Raw genomic sequence first — 22,517 nt, forward strand, 5'->3', positions numbered from 1 at the left:
GTCACAATTCTAACAGAAAAAAGACCTCCAAAAAGGATTTCCCTTCTAAGCAAAATAGCAGAACAGTACAATACCAGTATATCTGCAAACGAAACTAAATCAATGGCCTTTATAGGAACACAGTAGTAAAACAACTAATTCGTCCAAAAATATAGACACTGAGACAAAAAAAAAATCATTCAAGTTTATGTTTATAGCGCAGCTCTGCGTGACTGCGAAGCGTGGACAATGAGATTGACAGTAAAAGAACGGTTAGAAGCTTTCGAAGTGTGGTGTTTTGAATGCCTGTTGAAGATCAGATAATTTGATCGCGTAAGGGAAGTGTGATGTTACGGTTTATGTATTGAAGACGTCCAGCAACAAGGCAAGGAGACAAAAATTTCTAATCGAAAACATTATGAGACGAAGAAACGGAATGGCAGGCACGTATTACACAACATGAGTCGTTGGCATAAACAATAGTTGAATATATGGTGGAGAGAAAAAATCGCAGGTGCAGGTCTAGATATGAGTAAACAGGATGGGAAAAGTAAAATTGACCCGAAAAAAATATTTCATGTCCCTTAAATTAGGCAACCCAACTTACATAATCCGCACTCGCGGCGAACATCGTGAGTTGGGTTGTCTCACTTAAGGTGCATTAAATATTTTCCGGGCCAGCTTTATTTTTCGCATCCAGTACAAGGTGGCATAAAGTGGTTACTTCTCTAAAATATCTATGAGTATTCGTACGGGAGAGTTTAAAGTGGCACAGGGAAGGCTGGTGCCAGACTGACGTGCAGTGGAAGAACCGTCAAGAGATACAGTCCATCAACGAAATAGGTAGCTTACAAAACCTTCTTCGACCAATATGTCAATATCGCTCGTCAGTATGAGATTGTTACGAGATAGGATTGATAGAGGAGGTAGAGAAGAGCCAAATAAGATCGGCGCGTTTCGTTAGAGGTATTTTTAAGCACGAAACAGCCGTAGAGATGATGAACCAACTCGAGAGGCAGGTGCGGCAACAGAGACGCTCGGTGTGGCTTACAGTTTAAGTTCCGAGAGCGGACGTTCCAAGAAATATAGTGCTTCCTCCTACGTATATCTCTCGGAAACATCATGAAGATAAAGCATGGGCGCTTCGAACCCACACGGTGGCTTTTCGGCAATCGTTCTTCCTGCCAAATATTCGCGACTGGATCAATAAAGGGGGAAGTGACGCTGGACACAAACGCCCTCCGCTTATACTTGCGAAATGTAGATGTAGATGTAGATGTGAGACGCAACAACTATTATCAAATGAAGACGATAGCTGGTAAACGGCAAGAATCTACATGAAACCAACTTAGGTCTGACGACCGAAAGTGCAAGAATCGGACACCCTGTAGACTTTCCCTCTGTTATTCCTATTTTTAAGAACGGCCGTCGCACAGTCGCGCTGAACTGTAGGTCTGTATCGCTGCATGATTTTTATTTATTCTTGTGGCTCATATGCTGTTTAATATTACAGGTCTATGGAAATTTGGAAATACGTGGTAAGGTCTTATGGGACCAAACTGCTGAGGTCATCAGTCCCTAAGCTTACACACGACTTAATCTAACTTAAACTAACTTACGCTAAGGACAACGTACACACCGATGCCCGAGGAAGGGCTTGAAGCTCCGACGGGGGGAGCCGCACAGGTCTATGACATTAGTAACAATATATATATATATATATATATAAAACAGGAATATGAAAATACAAGACTACATATAAAACTAACTAAATGTCAATATTTAGGTTCCTAAACCGTATAAGAGCCGTATCATCAGCTTTCATGAGATCGCTCCAATTCCCGTGATAAAACGCAAGGGGCATTCATCTCTATTCTGCTTGATCGTCTGGTTCGGAGCCCCATAGTCACAAACTGGAGACTTTGTAGCATCCCATTTGTTGAGAGAGTCTGCGCACCGGCCACGCCCAGTGCGAGCTCTTTCCAATTTGACCAACGGTTTCCTGTCGAGTTCTCTGCCACCAGTGTCATAGTTATACTTTCGGAACTACTCACGCTCTTCAGGATTTTGAGTAAGTTGACAGCTCTGGTCCCACAGGTCTCTCACCCCGGTGTTACTGGCATCCAGCTTGTCGTAATGATGTGTTTCTGAAAGGGAGTCGTAAGCTTGTTATGTCCCCCTGTATGGGTAATTCCAGGTTCTCCTGTAGCTTGCGCTATTCCCTAAGCAAGGCCTCGCTCCTGCGGATTGCGTGTAGCTAGACACTGCTCAGCAGAGGAGGCCAATAAATCGGTGTCGTTCGGGTTGCGCCAGTTATCATCCGCTTAGTCTGGTTCAACTGGACGCCGATCAAGTTGGTGTGGCAGCTGTTTAGCCACACCGGGGAACCAATACTCTGGTGGAAGCTCCACATGTCAGTTTTTTAATGATATTGTTACGAGTTTTTATCTTGGCAGCAATATTTTCAGGATGTTTCTATATAAAAGGGTGCGGTCAAGGGTGACACCAAGGTTCAAATGGTTCAAATGGCTCTGAGCACTATGGGACTCAACATCTGTGGTCATCAGTCCCCTAGAACTTAGAACAACTTAAACCTAACTAACCTAAGGACATCACACACATCCATGCCCCAGGCAGGATTCGAACCTGCGACCGTAACGGTCACGCGTGACACCTAGGTACTTGGGGTACTTATAATGGCAAAGAGTGTTTCCGTTAAGTTTCACTCTGAGCTACGCGTTGTTGTTGTTGTGGTCTTCAGTCCTGAGACTGGTTTGATGCAGCTCTCCATGCTACTCTATCCTGTGCAAGCTTTTTCATCTCCCAGTACCTACTGCAACCTACATCCTTCTGAATCTGCTTAGTGTATTCATCTCTTGGTCTCCCTCTACGATTTTTACCCTCCACGCTGCCCTCCAATACTAAATTGGTGATCCCTTGATGCCTCAGAACATGTCCTACCAACCGATCCCTTCTTCTGGTCAAGTTGCGCCACAAACTTCTCTTCTCCCCAATCCTATTCAATACTTCCTCATTAGTTATGTGATCTACCCATCTAATCTTCAGCATTCTTCTGTAGCACCACATTTCGAAAGCTTCTATTCTCTTCTTGTCCAAACTGTTTATCGTCCATGTTTCACTTCCATACATGGCTACACTCCATACAAATACTTTCAGGAATGACTTCCTGACACTTAAATCAATACTGGATGTTAACAAATTTCTCTTCTTCAGAAACGCTTTCCTTGCCATTGCCAGCCTACATTTTATATCCTCTCTACTTCGACCATCATCAGTTATTTTGCTCCCCAAATAGCAAAACTCCTTTACTACTTTAAGTGCCTCATTTCCTAATCTAATTCCCTCAGCATCACCCGACTTAATTCGACTACATTCCATTATCCTTGTTTTGCTTTTGTTGATGTTCATCTTATATCCTCCTTTCAAGACACTGTCCATTCCATTCAACTGGTCTTCCAAGTCCTTTGCTGTCTCTGACAGAATTACAATGTCATCGGCGAACCTCAAAGTTTTTATTTCTTCTCCATGAATTTTAATACCTACTCCGAATTTTTCTTTTGTTTCCTTTACTGCTTGCTCAATATACAGATTGAACAACATCGGGGAGAGGCTACAACCCTGTCTTACTCCCTTCCCAACCACTGCTTCCCTTTCATGTCCCTCGACTCTTATAACTGCCATCTGGTTTCTGTACAAATTGTAAATAGCCTTTCGCTCCCTGTATTTTACCCCTGCCATCTTTAGAATTTGAAAGAGAGTATTCCAGTCAACATTGTCAAAAGCTTTCTCTAAGTCTACAAATGATAGAAACGTAGGTTTGCCTTTCCTTAATCTTTCTTCTAAGATACGTCGTAAGGTCAGTATTGCCTCACGTGTTCCAGTGTTTCTACGGAATCCAAACTGATCTTCCCCGAGGTTGGCTTCTACTAGTTTTTCCATTCGTCTGTAAAGAATTCGTGTTAGTATTTTGCAGCTGTGACTTATTAAGCTGATAGTTCGGTAATTTTCACATCTGTCAACACCTGCTTTCTTTGGGATTGGAATTATTATATTCTTCTTGAAGTCTGAGGGTATTTCGCCTGTCTCATACATCTTGCTCACCAGATGGTAGAGTTTTGTCAGGACTGGCTCTCCCACGGCCGTCAGTAGTTCCAATGGAATATTGTCTACTCCGGGGGCTTTGTTTCGACTCAGGTCTTTCAGTGCTCTGTCAAACTCTTCACGCAGTATCATATCTCCCATTTCATCTTCATCTACATCCTCTTCCATTTCCATAATATTGTCCTCAAGTACATCGCCCTTGTATAGACCCTCTATATACTCCTTCCACCTTTCTGCTTTCCCTTCTTTGCTTAGAACTGGGTTTCCATCTGAGCTCTTGATATTCATACAAGTCGTTCTCTTATCTCCAAATGTCTCTTTAATTTTCCTGTAGCCGGTATCTATCTTACCCCTAGTGAGATAGGCCTCTACATCCTTACATTTGTCCTCTAGCCATCCCCGCTTAGCCATTTTGCACTTCCTGTCGATCTCATTTTTGAGACGTTTGTATTCCTTTTTGCCTGTTTCACTTACTGCATATTTATATTTTCTCCTTTCATCAATTAAATTCAATATTTCTTCTGTTACCCAAGGATTTCTACTAGCCCTCGTCTTTTTACCTACTTGATCCTCTGCTGCCTTCACTACTTCATCCCTCAAAGCTACCCATTCTTCTTCTACTGTATTTATTTCCCCCATTCCTGTCAATTGCTCCCTTATGCTCTCCCTGAATCTCTGTACAACCTCTGGTTCTTTTAGTTTATCCAGGTCCCATCTCCTTAAATTCCCACCTTTTTGCAGTTTCTTCAGTTTTAATCTACAGGTCATAACCAATAGATTGTGGTCAGAGTCCACATCTGCCCCTGGAAATGTCTTACAATTTAAAACCTGGTTCCTAAATCTCTGTCTTACCATTATATAATCTATCTGATACCTTTTAGTATCTCCAGGGTTCTTCCATGTATACAACCTTCTTTCATGATTCTTAAGCCAAGTGTTAGCTATGATTAAGTTGTGCTCTGTGCAAAATTCTACCAGGCGGCTTCCTCTTTCATTTCTTAGCCCCAATCCATATTCACCTACTATGTTTCCTTCTCTCCCTTTTCCTACACTCGAATTCCAGTCACCCATGACTATTAAATTTTCGTCTCCCTTCACAATCTGAATAATTTCTTTTATTTCATCATACATTTCTTCAATTTCTTCGTCATCTGCAGAGCCAGTTGGCATATAAACTTGTACTACTGTAGTAGGTGTGGGCTTCGTATCTATCTTGGCCACAATAATGCGTTCACTATGCTGTTTGTAGTAGCTTACCCGCATTCCTATTTTCCTATTCATTATTAAACCTACTTCTAGCATGTTTCTTTGTCAGGTGGAATGTACATACTGCAGTTTTACTTGTACTGGGTTGAAGGTGCCACTTTCTAAAATGTCGCTCATAACGGCTAGATCTTCCACTCGTCCAAGACCCTTGATTTGCAAGCAAGAGCCATATCGTCTGCCTAGCAGAATTTTGTTGACGTGGTGTCGGGAGGGAATCGGAGATATATAATTTAAATAATAGAGGGGCTAATATGGAGCCCGGTGGTAGACCGTTACTCAATATCCTCTCCTAGAACAAATAGGCAGCCAGACCAGATATTGGATTTCCTGGCTACAAACATGCAGACAAGTCAGTCTTTTCTCAACCTCGCAAACAATAGAAAATAAGAAACAATTGTAAATTTAGTGGATATATTTACGTTTTCTGCATTAAATGAGTGAACTCTTGAAACTGAGAGAGTTAGATTCAAGCGTGCGTGCAATAGCCAAACTCTTACCTGGCTCGTCTCAGTAGCTGTTATTCCATGCGAGGAAAAGCCCCCGTGTTAAAATCTGGATCAAGTTGTTCTTTACGCCGCGAACAGCTTCCGTGATGTCACAGAAGTTACTATCTAGACGCGCGAAGATCGTTAACCTACATAGGAAGAGCTTCTTTGTACCTCCAGATGCGACCCAGATTTGTCTCATTACAGGTAACGAACCGGAACAGCGTGTAATGATCTGTTGACTTGCCGACAGCGGGAACATTCCAAATCAGTGAGCCAAACGTTCCACATCACTTCACACCTTCTTGTTTCATACTTACGAAAAGTTTCTCCGTGAAACGATCGTTCAGTGTCCATTGTTAAACGATTTTATTCTGATCCTGTTGCCAAGTGACTTAGGTTTCCAGAATTCCTTTGTAGTACGTAATTTTACAAGGGGAGGCCATGTCGTTGGGATCAAACTTTGTACACATTTACCAGGCCATTAAAACAAACTAATGTGCAAGTAGTAAGCTGCACTACTCTGGCAATTCCGAGAAAATCGCAAGAGATGTTTTGCGCGTCTATTATGTAACTGATGTATCGGTGCCTAGTTGCCGGACTTTAAGGAGTTCACGGTGGTCAAGTGGTAAACTGCTTTCCTGCCTAAACGCAGCTCGTTCAGCTTATTGATGGTCACTGTTTAAGAACACTTGTTGGGACCTTCAGAGATTTTCTGTCTGCAGAGAGAGAACACTACGTGAGTACAGAGCGTCACCGAGCGAGGTGGCGCAGTGGTTAGCACACTGGACTCGCATTCGGAAGGACGACGGTTCAATCCCACGTCCGGCCATCCTGATTTCGGTTTTCCGTGATTTCCCTATATCACATCAGGCAAATGCCGGGATGGTTCCTTTGAAAGGGCACGGCCGATTTCCTTCCCCATCCTTTCCTAACCCGAGCTTGTGCTCCGTCTCTAATGACCTCGTTGTCGATGGGACGTTAAACACTAATCTCCTCCTACAGAGCGTCAAGAACAGTTTTACGTCAGCGATGCACACCTACAGTGTCGGCACGGTAGCTCAGCGTGTTCGATCAGAGAACTGACTGCTCTCTGTAAGGGATCGACAGCGCACTTCAACGGATGTCATGTCACATCCGCTCCGACCAAATGCGAGCACAGCACTATTTGTGGCGTTGTCTAAGCAATGTCGGGAACGTTGCGAGTTCGGCAGCAGAGAATTATAAGGTACTATATTGTCACTGCACTCCGCTTTTAGTTTGGTGTATATTTTAGCTATGGTTGCTCGTGTCAATTTGACATGCTACCTGTAACTTGAACTGTACTTTAGCGCTCCTACTGGAATACACACTGCGCCGCTAGATTAATTTAGACCTCGTGATTACAAACGAAACTGCTAGTCCTTAGTTTCAGTTTGGCTAATACATGCCTCACCTGCTGGTACTGCAACGTGAGCGGGAACAGTAATGAACAAAATGGAAAAAAATGGACTACTAAACTAAAGGTGTGCAAAGTTTCAAGTAAAACCGTGAGGCCAGCGTCCTGGTCTCCCCTTATTGGATGCAATGGTACATCCTCACGAAATATATTTCATAGCAACTATACTTAGGTACAGTTGCTACGAAATATATACGTGTGATGGCGAATCAATTTCTTTTAAATCTACGACGAGGCATTGTGAATGTGTTTTATTATTATTATTATTCGTTACAGTCAACTTTGGACTACGCTAAGCATCAGTCATTTCTTGTGCTTTTTCTTGCGTTCTTCCCAGTACTTCTTCATTTTTTCTGAGTGGGCTTCTTTACGTTCTTGCGACCAGGTTGTTCCCGTCTTCTTTGATTGCGTTCGGTCTTTGAATCCCTGTATTTTGTTGATGGCATTCCTATATTCCATTCTGTTGTAAACTGTCTCTGGTATAATGTTCATTTCTGCAATGTCTTCTTTTACTTCTTTCAGCCAGTTAATTTGTGTCTTTCTGCTTTCCATGTATTCCAGGATTTTCTTTGCCGTTCTTTCTGGTGCCATTCTTTTGACATGCCCATAGAAACTCAGTCTTCTCTTTTTAAAGGATGTTGTCAGTTTTTCAATTTTCTCGTATAACTCTTTATTGGATCGCAATTTATAATCCTGTCCATCCTTTTTAGGTCCTAAGATCTTTCTCAGTATTTTTCTCTCTTTTATTTCCAATTTCTCCAACAGAAGTTTTCTGTTCAGTGGGATGCATTCAATCGCATACAAACTTTCTGGTTTTATTACCGCATTGTAGTGCCTGAGCTTGGCATTGATGGAGATCGACTTTTTATTGTATACATTTCGGCATAGCTGGTATGCCGTTTCCATCTTTATTGCTCTTTCCTGTAGTGAAACATTTGGTAACCCTGTCGGTGTAATCCATTCCCCTAGATACTTAAATTTATGAACTCTCTTAATTATTCCATATTTAGTTTGCAATGTCTGTGTTGGGTCTGTTTTGTCCTGTATCATCAGTTCTGTCTTTTCATACGATATTTGTAGACCTGTCTTCTCAGCGATCTCATGCAGCATTTCTATCTGAATCTTTGCTGTTTCGATGTCATCTGCCAATATTGCCATGTCATCAGCAAATGCCAGACATTCAATTTTTGTTTTATTTCTTCCTAACGTTATCCCATTTTTCACTCCAGCTTCTGCCATCTTCTTTCTCCATTCCCTGACCACTTTTTCAAGGACAATGTTAAACAACAGCGGGGAGAGCCCATCCCCTTGTCTAACACCTGTTCCAATTACAAACAGTTGTGACAATCTACCCAAAAACTTCACTTGCGATTTTGTTCCCGTAAGGGTTTCCTGGATTAGACTTTTGCTTTTATCATCAATCCCAAATTCTTCTAATGTGTTAATCAGGGTTGGTCTATCAATAGAATCATATGCTTTTTTGAAGTCTATGAATGTAATTACTAGATTTTTCGATGTGCGTGCGCGAAGTTGTATTATGGAGAGTAGACTGAATATCTGTTCACTGCATGATCTTCCTTTTCTAAACCCAGCCTGATATTCACCCAGTTCTTTCTCTACGTGATTTTCAATCCTGTTTTGTAGTGCCTTGGATAGGATCTTATAGGCCACTGATAACAATGAGATACCTCTGTAGTTATTTGCATTTGTCTTGGCACCCTTCTTATGTAACGGATGAATCAATGCTGTCTTCCATTCCTCCGGAATCTTCTCTGTATTCCAAATCTCTTCAAACAGCGCCTCGAAGTTATTTATTAAGTTTTCTCCTGCGTATTTCAGTAGTTCCGCGACTAACGAATCTTTACCAGATGCTTTATTGTTTTTCAATCCTTTCAAGATCTCTTTAATTTCTTCTTTATTAGGTGGTTCAGAGTCTGGTAGCTTATTCTTAGGCTTCTCAAATGTCAAGGTTTCATCAGGTCTTTTGCAGCTTAGCAGCGTTCCAAAGTAGTTCGCTAGGTGTTGGCAATTTTGTTCCACGCTGGTGATCAGATTTCCTTTTTCATCTTTGAAGCAGAGTGTCGGTGGTTTATATCTTGTTATTGTAGTTCTGAATGTTTGAAAGAAATTGCGTGTATTATTCTTAGAAAATTCATCTTGTATTTTCTGTATTTGTTGTGTGTCATATTTCCTTCGTTCACTTTTAATGATTTTCGTCGTTTCACGTCTTTGCGTTTTGAACTGCTCCCAGTCAGTTGGCCTTTTGGTTGAGTTGTATTTCTCCCAAGTTCTGGCTCTTTTCTGTAGTGCTTTCTCACAGACCTCATTCCACCAGGGATGCTTTTTCTTTTTGGTTAGTAAAATTGTTTGTTCTGCTGCGTCTCGTATTGAGGTTGCAATTTCTTCCCATTTGTGACTTTTGATTTTATCTGTCTTTTCCTTGTAGTCGTCTAAGACTTGCTGATTGAGCATTAAGTCCTGTACTCTGTATTTGGCTATTTTTGTTTCGTCACTCTTGTGACTTCTTTCTGGTGTTAATTTCATCTTAATTTTGGTCAGATAATGGTCAGAATCAAAGTTGGCCCCTTTCACCACCTGTACATCTTGGATGTCCCTTGAATTATCATAACTTATTGCCACGTGATCAATCTGGAACTCGCCAAGTAATTTGTTCGGTGATTTCCATGTTGTTTGTTTTTTGGGATTCTTCTGGAATTTAGTTGTCATAATGTTCAATTTGAATTTCTCACAAAACTCTACTAATCTCTGGCCATTCATGTTAGTTTTAGTGTGTGCTGTAAACCTCCCTGTGCTTTTTGATAATTCGTTTCTTCCAATTTGTGCATTAAAGTCTCCTAACAGAATTGTAGTGTGTTGCTCAGGGATCTTCCCTATTGTTTCTTCCAGTTCCTCCCAAAATGTCTGCACTTTCTCTGGATTTTGTTGGTTGTCTTTATTTATTGGTGCATGGGCATTTATAATTGTGTACTTTTTATTTTTATTTCTGAATGTTATCAATGATATTCTTGGTGATGTGTAATATAATAAACCAAGCAGTAACTTGGCTCAAATGGCTCTGAGCACTATGGGACTCAACTGCTGTGGTCATCAGTCCCCTAGAACTTAGAACTACTTAAACCTAACTAACCTAAGGACATCACACACATCCATGCCCGAGGCAGGATTCGAACCTGCGACCGCAGCGGTCCCGCGGTTCCAGACTGTAGCGCCTTTAACCGCACGGCCACCCCGGCCGGCAAGCAGTAACTTGGATTCCATGTTAATGTGAAAGCCCTCACTTGCGTACGAGACACAAAACGAAGGGACAGCAGTAATTAATATTAAGGTATTATGGAGGTAGCAATTTCGACTCACCAGTCGCAGACTGATACTTAGTGAAACTTCGTTGAAATCTGAAGACGTCACTAGCAATATCGAACGTCCTGGAAACAACGTCTCTGTTTCCTGGAGCACAGCGCGGTAGTCGATTAAGGGAAACACGGATTAGACTTGGAAACCATTATGGTTATAAGCGGTGGAAAATATTAATTTCTGGCCGTGACATAGCAAGTGTTTCAGATAGCTAGGAAAATGAGGAAATAGAGGCTACTACTGAAAGACAGGCAGTCCTGAGGTGGATAAAATAGTTTTCAACAGATGTTCTAAAGATAGTGACGGACAAGGATACCTTGCGACGCTGTTCACGATATACGAGTATATAAGGAATGCAGATAGGTGAGATGTTGCATATAACGCTTAAAACGTTGCGAGAGTTGTTGATGAGAGAATTTTATGATTTCGGAGAGAAGTAATGGAAGTCACTCAGGTGGACAAACACTGATGAGTAAGTGAATTAATTCTGTTATCTCGGAAGCAGTTTGCATAAAGATGGGACATGCAAGAAAGTCGTAGTAACAAGAATTGCACAAGGCCAAAGAAGTTTCTGTAAAGACATCCTGCTGTTGACATGAAAATATGTAAGCCTTGGCCGGCCGGAGTGGCCGAGTGGTTCTAGGCGCTACAATCTGCAGACGAGCGACCGCTACGGTCGCAGGTTCGAATCCTGCCTTGGGCATGCATGTGTGTGATGTCCTTAGGTTAGTTAGGTTTGATTAGTTCTAAGTTCTAGCCGACTGATGACCTCAGAAGTTAAATCGCACAGTGCTCAGAGCCATTTCAACCTTTTTTTTTTTTTTTTTTTTTTTTTTTTTTTTTTTTTTTTTTTTTTTTTTTTGTAAGCCTTGAGACGGCAAGAAACGGTAGGAAAAGCTGTCTCTTGAGGAAATTGCTGTGAAGCGTGGACAATGAAAAGACAGGATTGCAGCGATTAGGGCTCACAGCAGGAGCGGCTAGACGGAAACTGGAACGAACAGAAGCGACTGACTGGCAACTCAAAATTTTTATTCTGTCGGTGACGGATGCTGAGACGTCTCATTTGCTGTAGCACTCACTACCCGTGTAAACAAACGTTCAGCTTTCATTATCAGATGCCTTGTTTATCAACGTGGACTGTAAAACGTGTCTACAGGGAATGGTGTACCACTCGCAGTCATGTGTCACAGCGATAAGACTAGTGCTCGCATAAAAGAGCGTAGCTGGCAGGGTCCAGAGATGAGTGTCACACCGTGCCAATGACAGTCGGGTTGAAACCCAGTGAATCCAGGTCCATCTCAACCCGTTTTCCAGAGAACATTGTAAAGTGAACTGTATGCATTGCACATTTGGTGTCCGGCGGCTCACAGTGTCACATAAAACTACACATCTTCAGTGTGCCAAAGCTACATAAACTTCACCGTAGCCGACGAGCCACGATCTGAAGCCTTTTCAAATGATGCAAGGGGTCGATATCACCGATGGTGCAATGAGGTATTTAACCTGCGGTGTGTATCGACCGCAGTTCTGGCCAGAAGTGATTTGATGATGTTTTGAATTCTCGTAGCGTGACTTGATACCACTCATTCAGTTTGACATGGTCATAAACCCGGATATTTATTTCAACATTTGCTGTGACCAAGTGCTGCCCTCTCGACATATTCGTGATATATACGATGTGAATACGACCGTATGCGTTCACAGGCTATGCGAACACATTTCTGGTTTATCGAACACTCAGGTAGCCTTTGTGATTACGACTGTCCTGATGTTAACACCACAGAAAATGTGTGGGACTGCATGTAACAGGGGCTGAACTGTAACAGTTAGTGACATCGCAGTTTGGTAGTCCTGCGGGGTCTAGTCGTCAGTGAGTTATTTCAGCTGGCTACAGCATGCGTAGAGTTGTAAAACTACCGTACGCTGTCGCAAGCTTCAGTTTTCTTAGTAGCTTTCGTCAGTTAAGATCGTAACCGCGTTACTTGTATGTTAGGTGTGTTGCATACGTATCAGGCGTCACCTCATTTCGTTCGTTTTGTTTGCGTCTGAAATGAGTGCATTATTAGATTCTCCTAGAAACGGGAAGCGGTGAATAGTCTAGAAGCTGAATGAGGGTAAATTAAGGGCCGCATAACCTATGGTACACTTCTCTTCTGCGCAGCTATTCTCCTGTCTGTTACAAATAAACAGCATTTGTAGCAAATTTCAAACTCTCAATATTTAATTCAGGTTTTATTCTAAAACTATTGCTTTTTAACGTGAAACAGTGGGATGTTGTAGTAAAAATACAAAAAGCAACACAGATTTATCATGTAGTGCTAGACAAGTTTTCCTGAAAAAAAGAAGAATAAACTTAAAAATAAACCAAAAACAAAAACATATCAAAGATGGCTTCAGTACTTCGCCGAGCTTGTATGAATCATGTTTTTGTTTAAAAAAAACTTTCGGGGGTTTCCTGTTATTACTGATAAGTTCTATTGAGTACAAAAAACAACAATAATAATATGGATTTTATGTTTGTGCATGTGAATTGTTCTTTCATGAAAAGTAATTGCTTTAGTTATATAGAAGAGCAGAAGTTACGTGATGAACTAATTTTTATTACTTATAAAATGCAGTTTATATTTTGTAAGGTTGTAGAATACACAATGGCCTAACAGCGAACGTTGTGCGGTTCTAATTATTTGCGAAAGAAACACACAAAAAAAGAAGTCATCGGCTCAATGTTTCTTCTCACACATTCATTTACGTTTCTTTCCCTACCATTGCTACGAATACTATCCGTAATCGTATCATTTACAGGGTCATGACTACAAACCGTAGTTTTGATACAGCGCAACTCTAGACATAGCTGAAGAAGCTTGTGCTGTCTTCCTCACTTATGGCCATTATCAACCCTTGACGATGCCACGCGTTATTATCGTGATATCTCCTGGCACTCCGTCTTCAGGCCACAAGTGGCCCATCGGGACCATCCGACCGCCGTGTCATCCTCAGTTGAGGATGCGGATAGGAGGGGCATGTGGTCAGCACACCGCTCTCCCGGTCAAAATGATAGTTTTCTGTGACCGGAGCCGCTACTATTCGGTCGAGTAGCTCCTCAATTGGCATCACAAGGCTGAGTGCACCCCGAAAAATGGCAACAGCGCATGGCGGCCCGGATGGTCTCCCATCCAAGTGCCGGCCACGCCCAACAGCGCTTAGCTTCGGTGATCTGACGGGAACCGGTGTATCCACTGCGGCAAGGCCGTTGCCGATGTCTCCTGGAGATCGCAACATTTTTCTCCAGTGGTTTTATGTCAAGACCATAGCGCTTGGAGGAGGCTAAAGAGGGATTGCGTGCAGTGGATGTCGAATGGAATGGCAGGAATGATGACGGTAATGAAAGTTCTTTAACTTGTAAATTCTTGCGAATTTAGATTCTGCGCCTCGTAACGTAAGTGCCCTTCAACATACGGGCGCGGTTGGGCTCGCTCCATCAATACTGGAGGTTTAGCGGCGTCGTGCCAGGTGTCAGTGGAGTAGAGGGGAGCAAGACAGACAGCAATCCACGCCGAGGGTGAGACGGCACGCTGCAGGTAATTACTGGCCGCCGCCACGGGGCACAATTACTGCACATAGCACGCGTGCTGCGGCCCGCGGCCCGGGGTATTGAGACCCCCCCCCCCCCCTACCTGACGCTAGCAGTAAGCTCCGGTGGCCAGCTGTCCATCATACGCAAGCAGGCGCGCAGTACGGGTGACCCACCGGTCAACGCCGTATCGCCGAACTCGTGGAAGCGCTCTGCTGCCTGAGGAATTTGCTGTTGAGCAGCCTCAGCCCACTATCCGCATATCTTCTGCTCTTTGGGACAGATCTCGGCATTTTTCACCTCCCATCTCTCTTGTCTGGGGCGAAGGAGACGGAGAGTTCCAGAGTCAACAGGAAATACGCTGAGTGACCACGGGACGTGTCACCGCAGTGGGACAGCAGTTGGCCATCTGATGCCGGTGGGAAACAGCAGTGGCTGTGTCGTTAAGAAGTACACCACTGGCTATTAAAATTGCTACACCAAGAAGAAATGCAGACGATAAACGGATATTCATTGGACAAATATATTATACTACAACTGACACGTGATTACATTTTCACGCAATCTGGGTGCATAGATCCTGAGAAATCAGTACCCACAACAACCACCTCTGGCCGTAATAACGGCCTTGATATGCCTGCGCATTTAGTCAAATAGAGCTTGGATGGCGTGTACAGGTATAGCTGCCCATGCAGCATCACCACGATACCACAGTTCATCAAGAGTAGTGACCGGCGTATTGCGACGAGCAAATTGCTCGCCCACCATTGACCAGACGTTTTCAATTGGTGAGAGATCTGCAGAATGTGTTGGCCAGGGCAGCAGTCGAACATTTTCTGTATCCGTACAGGACCTGCAACACGCGATCGTGCATTATCCTGCTGAAATGTAGGATTTCGCAGGGATCGAACCAGGGTGGAACCACGGGTCGTTACACATCTGAAATGCAACGTCCACTGTTCAAGCTGCCGTCAATGCCACTGTTCAAACTGCCGTCAATGCGAACAAGACGTGACCGAGACGTGTAACCAATGGTACCCCACACCATCACGCCGATCATGGTGTTGTAACCAGAACCTGGATTCATCCGAAAAAATGACGTTTTGCCATTCGTGCTCCCTGGTTCGTCGTTGAGTACACCATCGCAGGCGCTCCTGTCTGTGATGCAGCGTCAAAGGTAAACGCAGTCATGCTCTCCGAGCTGATAGTCCGTGCTGCTGCAAACGTCGTCGAACTGTTCGTGCAGATGGTTGTTGTCTTGCAAACGTCCCCATCTGTTGACTCAGGGATCGAGACGTGGCTGCACGAACCGTTACAGCCATGCGGATTAGATGCCTGTCATCTCGACTGCTAGTGATACGAGGCCGTTGGGATCCAGCACGGCGTTCCGTATTACCCTCCTGAACCCACTGATTCCATATTCTGCTAACAGTCATTGGATCTCGACCAACGCGAGCAGCAATGTCGCGATACGATAAACCGCAATCGCCATAGGCTACAATCCGACCTTTATCAAAGTCGGAAACGTGATGGTACGCATTTCTCCTGCTTACACGAGGCATCACAACAACGTTTCACCAGGCAACGCCTGTCAACTGCTGTTTGTGTATGAGAAATCGGTTGGAAACTTTCCTCATGTCAGCACGTTGTAGGCGTCGCCATCGGCGCCAACCTTGTGTGAATGCTCTGAAAAGCTAAACAGTTGCATATCACAGCATCTTCTTCCTGTCGGTTAAATTTCGCGTCTGTTGCACGTCATCTTCGTGGTGTAGCAATTGTAATGGCCAGTAGTGTACAATGCAATGTATTTATTCGCCAATACGAGGACCTCGACCCTCAAGGAATATCTGCTTCCTGGACTGGAATATACGTAACGAACGAGAAGAGGTTGTGAAACATGGACGACGACGTATGGGAGTTTGGATCTGGCCGTGATTCGTGCACGGATAGCCGAGGCGCTTAAGGCGACATCTCGGTTAAAGCGCAAAATCCGGATTGGAGTTCCAGTCCGTCACACATTTTCACCATCGGCACTCCAATATACACCTGATGGTGGTTCATATTCGCAATTGCGTGTACGTTTCCTGCGTAAGCTATGCATTTGTCTCCGTACAGTCCTGACAAAAATGGATTCCTGACGCCCGACATTGGCGGCTGTCTGACCAGCAGCATGCCGACGATCGCCCCGTATGCCTCTGCAGAGCCAACGAGACGACTGTTCCTGTAACACGTGTGGTCGTCCTGTGCGGCGCGGTTTCCACGCGTGGGGAGAGTGTTTCTGTGACGTTGTAGAGTAACCCTAGACGCTGTAGATTTCAGAAACTCTAACTCCTGTATGTTATACTACCTATACGTCGTGCGCGATTAACATTACGACCAAAATTAGTTCACGTGCTGCGCACTCTCGTTTTCTGTACAAGCTCGTTTTCAGCAGACTGCTCAGAGGCGTCTTCACTCTCGGATGCCTCTGCAACATTCGGATGTCGTACACGGCACGTATTCAAATGGGACGTTCTTTCACCGTGAGTTATGGCCAACGAGTTCACATTGTGCTCGCGTATGATGACTTCGTTTGGAGACCGAACAACGAGTATATGACCGAGTATTATAGTGACTGCACACGAAAAGGTGAGACTCGATCATGATAACTGACGAAGATTAACGATTGACGCAAGATGTTTTCCATGTTTTTCAAGAAATAGTTCCAATGGCTCTTAGCACTATGGGACTTAACATCGGAGGTCATCAGGCCCCTAAACTTAGAACTACTTAAACCTAACTAACCTAAGGACACCACACACATCCATGCCCGAGGCAGGATTCGAACGTGCGACCGTGGCAGCCGCGTGGTTCCGGACTGAAGCGCCTAGAACCGCTCGGCCACCGCGGCCGCCTTCATGTTTTTGGACGATACAGCGTTAATGCTGCCTTATAGGGTGTTTTAAATAACTTTAAGGTGGAGTATCAGGAAAGGTTCTTTAGATGTCAGCGTATGTGAAAAAGGAGGTACCAGCAGTTGTTGGCGGTTAAAATATGACTTTTTTCATTTACCCAACAGTGTTCCGCGAGAGCTACATCACCTTACAAGGGTTCTGTTACACTTTCGTATGGGCTAAGCCGAACTGTTACGACCCTAGCCCCTCTTACCTTCTGGATTTCAAAGAGAGTATTCCAGTCAACATTGTCAAAAAGTTTCTCTGAGCCTACAAATGCGGTAACTGTAGGTTTGCCATTCCTTAACCTATCTTATAAGACAAGTCGTAGAGTCAGTATTGCCTTGCGTGTTCCTGCATTTCTCCGAAATCCAAACTGAGCTTCCGCAAGGTCAGCTCCTGCCAATTTCTCTATTACCCTGTATAAATTCATGTTAGTATTTCGCAACCATGACTTATTAAAGTGATAGTTCTGTAATCTTCAGACTTGTCAGAAACTGCCTTCTTTCTGTGAATTATCACATTCTTCTTGAAATCTGAGGGTGTTTCGCGTGTCTCATACATCTTGCACATCAGAAGAAAGAGTTTTGTCTCGGTTGGCTCTCCCAAAGCTCCCGAAGCCTTCTTTCGATTTAGGTCTTTCAGTGCTCTCCCAATTTCTTCACGGAGTATCACATCTCCCATCTCATCTTCATCTACTTCCTCTTCCATTTCCATAACATTGCCATCAAATACACCTACCTTGTATAGACTCTCTATACACTCCTTCCAACTTTCTGCTTTCCCGTCTCCTCGCTTAGTCCTGGTTTTCCACCTGATCTCTTGATATTCATACAGCTGCTTCTCTCTTTTCCAAAAGCCTTTTCTATTTTTCTGTAGGCAGTATCTGTCTTTCCCCTAGTGATACATAGTTCTGAATCCTTATATTTGTCCTCTAGCCGTTCCTGCTTAGACATTTTTCAGTTCCTGTCAGTCCCATTTTTTACACGTTTGTATTGCCTTTCACCTGCTTCATTTACTGCATTTATATGTTTGTGCCTTTCTATCAGTTACCTTCAGTATCTCCTGTGTTATCAGAGGATTTCTACAAGGCCTTGTCTTTTTAGCTGTTTGATCCTCTGCTGCCTTCACTATTGCATCTCTCAAAGCTACCCATTCGTCTTCTATTCTATTCCATGTTCTTATCAGTCGTTACCTAATACTCCCTCTGAAGCTCTCATCATCTCGTTCTTTCAAATTATCGATGTCCCATTTCATACCATTTCTTAATATTACCGCTGAATTTATTTATGTCAGGTTCCGTGGACAACGCCAGCCACAGCTACTTGGTCATGAAACGAGCCAGTACGTATTTCAGAGAATGCTCATTAGAAATATTTATAAACGAAAGAATTACTTAAACACAAAGAAATTGTGAGAGAGTGTACGAGTGAATAATGTACTCAAGAGAAAAGTTTTCATCCACCGCGAAGAACTCCTGCACAAGATATAAGAAGTGTGACACAAGGGAACGTTTCAGCTTAGGTCTGAATTTGGGGTGTTGGGATGTTCAACAAACTTCAGTGGCAACCCCTACAAGAGAGGCGCCGTGCACCGCGGAGTGGTTTACTACTCAAATTTCGAGAGAGAACGGTCCGAGAAGTTTCGGACAACATACTGCTTCCTTCAACATACATCTCGCGAAATGATCACAGCGAGGAAACTCGAGAAATTAGAGCTAATACAGAGGTCTACGCGCATTCTTCCCGCGCGCCATTCGCGAATGGAACAGGAAAGGGGCATCAGATAGTGGTGCCTGAAGTACCCTCGGCCCCGCACTGTCAGGAGGCTTATACGGACAGATAAACTGAACTAAACGCCGCCCGAACAGGCCGACCGGCCGCCGTGTCACCCTCACCTACAGGCGCCACTGGAATCGGATATGGAGTGGCATGTTGTCAGCACACCGCCCTCCCGGCCGTATGTCAGTTTACGAGGCCGAAGCCGCTACTCCCCAATCAAGTAGCTCCTCAGTTTGCCCCTCACAAGGGCTGGGTGCGCGCCGCTTGTCAACAGCGCTCGGCAGACCGGATGGTCACCCAGCCCAGCAGCGCTTAACTTCGGTGATGTGACGGGATCCGGTGTTACTACTACGGCAAGGCCGTTGCCGTAGATGTAGATTGTGTAAGTACATCTACATATATACTCCACAATCGACCATACGGTGCGTGGCGGAGGGTACCTCGTACCACAACTAGCATCTTCTCTCCCTGTTTCACTCCCAAACAGAACGAGGGAAAAGTGACTGCCTATATGCCTCTGTACGAGCCCTAATCTGTCTTATCTTATCTTTGTGGTCTTTCCGCGAAATGTATGTTGACGGCAGTAAAATTTGTGCTGCAGTCAGCCTCAAATGCTGGTTCTCTAAATTTCCTCAGTAGCGATTCACGAAAAGAACGCCTCCTTTCCTCTAGAGACTCCCACCCGAGTTCCTGAAGCATTTCCGTAACACTCGCGTGATGATCAAACCTACCAGTAACAAATCTAGCAACCCGCCTCTGAATTGCTCCTATGTCCTCGCTCAATCCGACCTCATAGGGATCCCAAACTCTCGAGCAGTACTCAAGAATAGGTCGTATTAGTGTTTTGTAAACGGTCTCCTTTACAGATGAACCACGTTTTCCCAAAATTCTACCAATGAACCGAAGACGACTATCCGCCTTCCCCACAACTGCAATTACATGCTTGTCCCACTTCATATCGCTCTGCAATGTTACCCTCAAATATTTAATCGACGTGACTGTGTCAAGCGCTACACTACTAATGGAGTATTCAAACATTGCAGGATTCTTTTTCCTATTCACCTGCATTAATTTACATTTATCTATATTTAGAGTTAGCTGCCATTCTTTGCACCAATCACAAATCCTGTCCAAGTGATCTTGTATCCTCCTACAGTCACTCAGCGACAACACCTTCCCGTACACCACAGCATCACCAGCAAACAGCCGCACGTTGCTATCCACCCTATCCAAAAGATCATTTATGTAGACAGAAAACAACAGCGGACCTACCACACTTCCCTGGGGCACTCCAGATGATACCCTCACCTCCGATGAACAATCACCATCGAGGACAACGTACTGCGTTCTATTACTTAAGAAGTCAACTAAAATTACTCATATGTTTGATTCGTTCATTTGTCAAGTTAACAAGTAGATGAAGATTTAAATGAAAAGGGAGTGGGGTTACGAATTCCGGGCGACGCTTTACCGTGCTTGGGCTCACTGGACCAGGAAGAGAGGTGTTAATTCAGAAGGCGCTGGGGGCCGTGCCGCAGAAGGCGTGCGAGGACGGCTTAAATTGTCCAACACAGAGGAAAGCGGGCAAAAATGAAGCAGGGGCGGAGGGGCGCAGAACGAGCGCGGCCCGCCCGTCTTAATGAGGAGCCCTCGTGAGCCGTCTACGGGTGTTTGGTGTCGCCGCCGTAATAACTGCCGGCCGCGCCCTGGGCCGAGACGACACTAATTTAAGTCAGCGGTGGCGGCTTAAATGGAGCGCGTCCGCGGCCGGGTTCGCGTTTTAATCACGGCCGGAGGCTTACTGCGGCGGCTAATCTGCCTCTGCTGATAACGCTGCCCCGAGGTAAAACACTGGCTCAAAAGTCTGAGGTAAAGCGCGGCCGCCGGAGGGAGAAAGCACGTAGAGCTGACACCGGGCAGTGTGCCGTGCGGAAAAAAAAAAAAAAAATGTCGCAGGTGGAAAGGAGAAGTTCATGTCCTGTCCCGATTCAACGCATTCTTCTTCTGCTGCCTCTGACATAATGATTTGGGAAAATCATCATTTAATAGTTCCTGTTTCGCGGTACGCATTATGCGAAATATGATGTTACAAATGTAATCCATTTATTAATTCGACCCCCAGGTTGCCCAGATTGTGATGCACCGTATTTTTTTTTTTTCCTTGAACAATTCTTAATTGAACGTAATGATTCTTACACACACGAAAGAATGGTGTTTTATCTACACACACCCTATTCTTCCACATAATCTCCATTCCGTTCTATGGCCCTCCTCCAGCGCGAAACAAGGGATGGTATTTATTTATTTTTTTAAATATTTATTGCCAAATTATAGACCTGTTACCTGATGTTTAAAACAAGTCGTACATATTACAATTTTCGTTTTTCATCGTTTTACAGTTTTCTTTTCTTTTGTTTTATCTATAAAATTTACAAAGAATGATACTCTTCAAAATAACAATAATTTAAGGTTGAAATATAAATGAAATTTTGTTGTTTTTTAAGAAGAATACAGAAAGAAGATAGGATATAGGAGAGATCTGTTAGTTTGCACAAGCGTTTGTGAATGTTCCCCACAGTTCCTTTCTCTGCAGTGAATGACGGCACGTTGCTTGTAACGTACATCACCTCCAGACGCCATTTTGAAATTGTCCTGCAGCTACGCTATCTGTCGGAAGTGACGGAAACTTGGTGCGCTCACTCTAGGAGATTTCAAATAATACGTACCGGTACGTAACGGTTAGCATTCGGAGCATTGTTTTCGGCTGAGAAAAGAAATGCGATGCATTACTTCCTGGGCAAACCTTGTGGTTATACTACCGTACATTTCATTCTATAATTTTTTTCTTCACTTCATGAACCAAAGCTTTCTAATTTTGGTTAGACATAAACGAATACGAGAAAGAGAAATTTCTTTGTCTGTGATGCACAATAGGTGTACTTTAACAGATTGAGAGAAAACGATACATTTTAATTGCATATGCCAACAACATTGAAAGTCCATTTGACATTTTTTAATGACCGTTTCATTCTAACGGTTCTAAATTGATGGAAAAATACCTGGCAGTTGATCAGATCTGAGAGGTCTGCTCGACACGAATGCTAAAGTGACTGTCACCTCACGTAACAGACCACAGAACTGAATATGAATTTAGGTACAATGTTACTCGACGCCCAAAGTGTACAAAAAAAATTTTAAAAAATAATAAAATGCCACACGGACTGTGTGTAGGAGTTTGACATTTTTTAATGACCGTTTCATTCTAACGGTTCTAAATTGATGGAAAAGTACCTGGCAGTTGATCAGATCTGAGAGGTCTGCTCGACACGAATGCTAAAGTGACTGTCACCTCACGTAACAGACCACAGAACTGAATATGAATTTAGGAACAATGTTACTCGACGCCCAAAGTGTACAAAAAAAAAATTAAAAAACTAATAAAATGCCACACGGACTGTGTGTAGGAGTTAGTCGTAAATCGTTGATGGTTGGGTGCGAATTCATCAAAAACCACACTAGAGATGCCTTCCAACAAGAAACCGTTCTCGCGGCTGATGGTGGTATTCTCTA

At 43.7% G+C, this 22,517-nt stretch overlaps 1 pseudogene; it reads right to left on the reverse strand.

Moving 5' to 3' along the window:
* Positions 1 to 13,799: 13,799 nt before the first annotated feature.
* Positions 13,800 to 13,917, reverse strand: LOC126475884 (5S ribosomal RNA; annotated as a pseudogene).
* Between the last annotated feature and the right edge of the window lie 8,600 nt (positions 13,918 to 22,517).

This window comes from Schistocerca serialis, chromosome 4 (assembly GCF_023864345.2).
Source record: "Schistocerca serialis cubense isolate TAMUIC-IGC-003099 chromosome 4, iqSchSeri2.2, whole genome shotgun sequence".
Lineage (NCBI taxonomy): Eukaryota > Metazoa > Arthropoda > Insecta > Orthoptera > Acrididae > Schistocerca > Schistocerca serialis.